The following is a 7,792-nucleotide window of genomic DNA, read 5'->3' as shown; positions in this document are numbered from 1 at the left end:
CATCATGCCAGGCCCAGGAGAAAAAATTGTAATGAGGTTTGAGTTCTTAGTTACAAGCATGCCTGTTCCGCCTGGAGAAAAGTTAGCAACCTAAGTTGAGAACTCCTTTTAACTTCTCAATGCCCCTGTGCATAGATCAGTGATACGTTTGTAAGACACATGAATCAGTTTATTTATAGAGCAGTTAGAACAGTATCATATTCCTGATAAACACTCATGAAATATTAACCATTCCATTTATGAGAGGTTCAAAGAGAGTATCTTTGACCTTCCTTATGAATCTGGCCTTTTTATAATCATAAATCTAAAAGATTTGTAATTTTTGAAACTAATCTATAATGTGTGGATATTGCATTGTCATTCAAATTAATCCACTGTGATATTCAGAATATGTATCTTCTCTAGAAATACATTAAAATATTTTGAACAGTCCAGATATTAAGGGAAATCTCAAAATTACCAAGAGAGTAATTTGTTTCTATTACAAGGTGTCAGTTTAGAGATTAAATTAGACATCTATTACTAGTGATGAAGATGTCATTGAATATTCATTTCATATAGAATGGAGATAATTTTGGTATATAAAGTCAGATACAACTAAAGCAAGCAAATATATAGTGATACTTCAATGTTTGTTTCATTTTCATGCAAATTAACCTCTCCAAATTCTTTTGTGTTTTTGGGCTTAAATCAGTGTTGACTCGGTCTCCTTCTTTGGAAGGATTTTTTTCCTCTGCTTTTTTCAAAAGCTGAGGTTAGATGCTCACAGAGTTTCGAGAGTCTTATAGTTCTGCAAATTCAGTTAAACTATTTTCCTAGCCTCACCCCTCATTATTAATAAATCTTTCATTCAATAAGAAATGTTGAGAAGCTGGCACTTGGCCTGGTAGTTAAGACACCCGCTACCTCACGGCACTTACCTGAGTTTAAATCCATTGCTAGCTCCTGACTCCAGTTTCTTAATTATGCAGATTTAGTTGATGATTATTTTTGTTATATCCTCTCTAGAGCTCCTGATATTTGGATATTGACTTTATTCTATTCTACTTTAACAAATTGTTTTGCCACCCTTCCTTTGTGGGGGGATTTCTAAATTTTGTCATTCAGACACTTCTTTTTCTAAATCCTTATTTGAGAGGCAGAATTACAGAGAGACGGGGAAAGAACAAGGGTGGAAAAAAGGGAGAGAGTGCGAGTGAGCCAGAAACAGAGAGAGATTCCACTTGTTGGGCACTTCCCAAATGACCTCAAAGAGACCGTGAGCGAGGCATGAGCCAAAGGACTTGGGTCATCTTCCACTGCTTTCCCAGGCACATTAGCACTGACTGGATTGGAAGCAGAATGACCCGGACTCCAGCTAGCACTCGTGTGGGATGCTCGTTTTGAAGGAAACTACTTGCTGCACCCCAATACCTGTCCTTATCTGCTGCCATTGATTCATAACATTCAAGAGCTCTTCGTTGTCCGACTGCTCTATTCTCATAGCATTCTGTTCTACCTTAATGTAATGTCTTCTCTTGATTCTCTGGGAATATCCATTTTGTTTTGCTCTGTTTTGGTTTGGCTTTGTTTCCTCACCTGTATAAATGGGCCAGAGAATATGACAGTACTCATCGGTATCCATATATCGTATGTCTGCTGAGAGATTCCCACCCCCCTTTTATGTTAAGAACTACACTCAAAGTCCCTCTTCCTCAAGAAGAATGAATCCTCTCCTGGTAACTCAAAGGATTTTTTTTTTCACTTCATGTGTTTTTTTGTTTGAGAATGAGAATTCCACGTAGAAGCAAGCGTGTTGATCTGCCACATTCATGAGCATTAGAAGCAGCGTAGCGATCTCTTTCATAACAGGACATGAGTTTCCTTCTGTGGTTCTGGAACTGACGATGTATGGTGCTGAGAAGGCTTGGCAGTCCATTTCAATTAATAAAGAAATATGGTAACAGACAGGAGGTCCCACACAGAAGGTTTTGGGAGGATTATAATGGCTCCAACAGGGTGGAAATGGTTCTTAACTTTTCTAAAACCCTGAAACACCTCAGCAGGCGGATGCTTGCAGATTAATAATCACTTGGCAGCGCTGCTGGAGACCCGTTATCCATCATCACAATATGGACTGCATCGCCACAGAGAATTTTAGGAAGTTTGAATGCAGAGTGCGCTGCAAATGCAACACTAAAAGACTTATTTCTTCCATCCTATGAAATGTATTTTAGTCTAGCAGATAAATTGTGTCATTAGACACTTTTATGCACTGTCTGGCTGTGTGCTGGCACTGATAGCTTTTATCCATTCCCTACCCCCATCACAGAAAAGAAGACACAGGGCAACACTAGATGAGTATTGGAAGAGCCGGATAATAGTAAAACGCCAGTGAACCTCTTCCTAGTCACATGTTTGTGTACAAAAAAGAGAAGGAAGTGTCTCAGTACTTCTTCACATGAGTAAAGTACATAATGATAGATAAGTTACAGTTATAGAGGTATTATGAGTGTCCTGTTTGGTATATTTTATATCAACGAAAATTACAAGATAATTTTTAGATGTAACAAACTAACTTGGGCTCAAAGGTGAGCAAACATTGCCCAGATGGCAGAAAGAGAATGTGATTAAACATGCAAAGTAACCTCTTTAAAATGACGTTAACTCAAGAATGAAATATGAGCTCTGATATGAACCCAAAATACCATAACTTATTAGAAATAAAATTTCATCTTGTAAATTAGTGTACAATTGTAATCAGAAAAAAGATTGCAAATTTTTTTAGTATTGTATGTTTCCAGCCTTTCCCAAAGTGATGTTTTATTTATTACGTTATTTTACAAGGCTTAGATCTAAAACTTTGTGTAGTGTGTGTCCGTGGTTCTGAGCCTTCAGCAGGCATCAGCACCATCTGAAAGTTCTATTAAAGCACGCATGCAGGGCACCCCGAGGTCTCGGAGTAAGAACCCTGGTTGGACTCAGAATTCGGTGTGTATGGGTGTGCTGTTGCTGCCATGCTCCAGGGGGCAGCAATGCTGATGGTCTTCCATACTGACCACTGAGGTAGATCAGTGTTCAGGAGCAGAGATTCCTAAACATAGGCAACTGGACTTGATATAAACATTATCTCCTCTGATTACTCAGAACGAGAAGAAGGCAGTTCATACCTACGGGCCAAGGCGATGCACAATACTTGGTATAAAAGGCACAGAAGGAATCGCACAGGATGTAGTTTTTTTTTTTTTTTAATTACTAAAAGTGAATAATCTTGTTATGCTGTCATACAAGCCTGGAAGGATTTTTTTTTCCAGATTTTTGAATGTTTATTGATTTTCAAATACTTGGAGTTTTACAGCCTTGGAAAATTTCTTCCTGGCTCATTTTCTTTCATAGCCATGTTTTACTCAGCCTACGGTATGAACCACAAATCTCTGAGTCTTGTATCTGTTAATTATTGGCTAAGAGAAGGCTTTATGGCAAATCGTGTGTTTCAGCTTTAATAAAAAAAAGGGGGCTGATTCTGCCCAATACAGGTGTGTGTAATTCTCATTAAATTCAGTGGCAGTTGCATAAGTCAATCAAAGCAAAGTGGTGTCTTATAGAATGTTCTGATTTGGTAAGTTCATTCACTCTCTCTCAAATGGTAGAAACATGCTCTTGATTTCTGTGGGACACAGCAAAACCTTCAGCAGGCTGTAGTTTCAAATTTTAGGCATGGAATGTGCAACAAAGAAAACATACATAAACATGTTATTTAGAAAGCATTGAGTAAAAATGAAAAAATAACTGGAGATGCTGCAATAGTGTGGTATGAACTGGGGGAGTCAGGAAATCCCTGCTTCTCATGGATTTTCCTAATACCAGATTAGTCCAGCTGGCTTTACCAAATTATGACAGTAATCAATATTATCACAGCCAGTGACGATCAAATCTAAGGGGAACCTGTCATTGTAAAATATGGGTGCAGCTTGAAAGACTGAAAGGTGTCAGCCATCAAGTACCAAGTCAAAATAGACTTGGGAACTCTGTTCTTCATCACTGAGATGCCCTATACCTTAATGTTCTTCACTGAGCACTTCCATGCAGTGGGCAAGCTTCATTTCGTCTCCTTAGCATGCTGGGAATACTGGAAATCATTATGAAATAATAATTTTTAAAAAACCCCACTAATTTAATTAAAGGAATAGATGTTAGAGGAAACAGGCAATTATATGACTCCACCCTGTGAATACCAGGCTAGTTAGGACATGAGGCACACTCAAGATGTTTAGTCAGTTGGAGTCTGGGAAGAGCTTTTTATCATGAGAAATCATTAAGGTTGTGGGAGTCACATGCTGGATTGCCGGTGGATGTGACCAGTTTTCCCCATTCCAAATATTTCCTTACACAATTGATCAATAGTGTATTTTTATAGCATTGGGACCAAAAGTAAAGGCAACTTTTTGTTCATTCTCAATTGGTTTTATTTATGTAAAGGAAAGGCAGCTGACTGACAGAGAAAATGGGTTGATCTTCCATCCACAGCCTCCCTCCCCAAATGCCTGCCATACCAGGGCTGGGCCAGAAGGCAGAAACTCTTTCCAGATCTACCATGTGATTGGCAAGAACCCACGTGTCTGGATTCATCCTTCATTGCCCTCCAAGGTTGCATTAGCTGCAGGTTGGACTGGAAGCAGAGGCAGAACTCAATCCCACACACTCCAAAGTTGTGGGATGCAAGCAACTCAAGCAGGAGCTTACCCTCCCTGTCAAAAAGTTCACCCCATACTGTTTCCCAGAATTATTCCCCACTTTTTGTGTACTTGATTAACTACATTTCTTCAAATACTCTGTAGTTCCTAATAGAAATTTTAATGGGAAGTTACTGCTTACATACAATTTAATTTTCTAAAACAAAAAAGAGAAACCTTGGGTGTTAATTAAGCAGCAGTCTGAAATTATGTCAAAGGGTGGGGAAAATGAAATAGAAGATAATGCACATTTTTTCTATGAACATGTTTAAGTACCCTCAACCTTGAAAATAAGAAAAACAAAGTCAGTGTGGGTTATCTTTTTTCCCCAGGGTTGATGTAATTTTGTGTGACATTGCTCTGGCTCATGTCATTCATGATGGGGACAGAGGCAGAAGATTGTTCTGTGTGTTGGGTATTGGCATTGGTGTAGGACAATCTATAGGCAGAAAGGAGAGTGGGAAAATACATGAATGAAAACTAGATTTGACCACTGCTGTGTCATTGCTCTAGAAATCTCCGCGTGAACTGGCATTGAATTGACACTGTCTGCAATTTAATCCAAGCTTTTCTGAAATGCTATAAAAGTCTCACCTTATAGACACTGAAACTTGGTTATTTAAATGCAAACTTTCAAGTTGCAACGAAACCATCTGCCACATCTCAGTGTTTCTAGGCAGGAGGCACCTGTGAGATGATTTTGTTAAGGCAGGTGATGGTGGATCAGAAAAGTGCATTGTCTTCTCTACATGCCCAGAGTGTGGATTAGAGTATCCGTGGTAAATTGGTATTCGAAATTTGATTCATTTTACAAATTGGAAAATATAAATTTTAGCAACATACTATCCATCTGCTTCCTTTTCCCTTCACCCTGTGGACTGTGGACGCTGTGGTATCATCCTGTAAGTCTCTTGGTAAACTGCTGCTCTCCCAGGCTCCGCTAACCTGTGGTGTCTATGGTTATTGAACATTACTGTACACACTGATCTCTTGATGTGAGTGTGTGCTCTGTAGGTCTGGCACTGGAAGCAACCCTGCATTCAGTCAAGCTCTGAACTGAAGGCTTCGGAAAAGTTGATTCCTACTAACTAAGCATGTGATTCTCTGAAAGAATGAAATTGGAAAATGCATATTCTAAGCCAATACAACTTCCTGCAATTATTTTCGCACACTATAGAGGCTTTTCTGCTTAGTAGAGTTTGATTAGTAAATTTTAAGGTCTGAGGGATGGTGGAAGGCAAAAGAGACACTTGATTGAAGATACCAAAACATGGGGTCAGCTGGGATCTCAAACAGTGAGGGACAAAGCTTCATTCCTCATTCCTTGCCGGGTGGCTTGGTGAGGGGGGATAGTGTCTCCTGGTCTTGAGCCAACCCAATGTTGAACAGAACTTCGCTTTTTTTTTAAAGATTTATTTATTTTTACTGGAAAGGCAGATATACAGAGAGGAGGAGAGACAGAGAGGAAGATCTTCATCCAATGGTTTACTCCCCAAGCGGCCGCAATATCTGGAACTGATCCAATCCGAAGCCAGGAGCCAGGAGCTCTTCTAGGTCTCCCACGCGGGTGCAGGGTCCCAAGTCCTTGGGCCATCCTCGACTGTTTACCCAGACTACAAGCAGGGGTCGGGGCTGCCGGGATTAGAATCGGCGCCCATATGGGATCCCGGTGTGTGCAAGGCGAGGACTTTAACCACTATGCTATCACACCGGGCCCGAACTTTGCTTTTGATGATGCTTTGTCTACAGTGTCTCTTTGTTACTAGTACTCTGTGCCATTTCAAGTGGAAATAAATATTGCGCCAGCTGCTCTGGATGTATCAGTTTTACCTGTCACGTTGCTGAACAGGCCCCACACGAGATAGGCATTTCACAACGGAGAGAGATCCCTTCCACCTGAATTTCCTGGGTGAATGTGTGGAAGGCGCTAGCCTGCTCATCACCCAAAAGTGACATCATCCGTGTACAGGTTCGGCTTGCTGTGTGACTTCTACAGCTATGAAACAGGAATGCTTGTTTGCACCAAAAACATTGGTTATGAAAACATAAACATTTTGACACTGTACTCTCCTTTTGTGAGTTTTCTGTAAATATAATTAGAGTGGATATAAATCAAGATGATGGCAGTCCCACTATGTTTTTCTTTAAGTTCCCAGGAGTGCCATTGGACTCTTTAATTGCTTACTAATGTAAAAATATCATTGTCAGCAAACCATAAATCATAGCAATTTTGCCCCACTAGAGGCTAAAAGCTACACAAGATGTGGTAATTAAGATATACTAATAGACCTGGCAGTTTCTCTAATCGGAGCTTTTAACGAGGTAGGAAAAGGATGTCATCCTTCATGCTACCAAGAAGCAACAAGGAACAGCGAATTTTCTTCATGCAGAAGAGATCACCTGCTCCGAAGCAAAGCACGGCTGGACATCAGGCAAGAGGGTCTTCCTATTTCTTTCTTCTCCTTTCTATTTCCACCATCACATGGCATGTGATGCAGCTCTGGGTTGAGCGCTGGAAGGATCTTTGGTTTGGAATAGATTTTTTTTTTTTTGCTTTCATGAACAGGAAATTGAGACTAAAATAAGCCAGAGTTGTAGCAACTTGGGAGCAGAGCCGGTCCTGCGCCCGGGGCTCCTGTTCATTGAGAAGCACCCTCCTGCTTCTTCCCCTAGGTTCTCATCAGATCCTCCAAAGTTTCCAAATCATGAATATTCTTTCTTCTTTCTATTTTTGTGGTCTCCCACTCTTTCCATTGTTTGGCATACCAGTTTTATTTTAAGGATTGTTACAGCTGGGCATCGCTGATGGCTCGTGAATTGCATAGCAGCAGTTCTTTGACTTTATGTCAGTAACAGCAAGCATTGCCATGCACCTCCCCACCCGTTTCTGAAGAACCGCATTATCTTCTTTTGAAAGGCAGAGTGACAAAGAATGAGTGAACTCCATCTACTGGTTCACTTTCCAAATAGAGCCGCATTCTTGCTTTGAAGTTTAAGGGCAAGGGTATGGCCCCAGACGAATGTCCCAGTTTCCCCTTGGGTTTTCAAAGGAACAGAGGAGTCAAATAGAATTGTGCCTT

Source organism: Ochotona princeps, chromosome 18 (assembly GCF_030435755.1).
Source record: "Ochotona princeps isolate mOchPri1 chromosome 18, mOchPri1.hap1, whole genome shotgun sequence".
Lineage (NCBI taxonomy): Eukaryota > Metazoa > Chordata > Mammalia > Lagomorpha > Ochotonidae > Ochotona > Ochotona princeps.
This window is presented reverse-complemented; position numbering follows the sequence as displayed.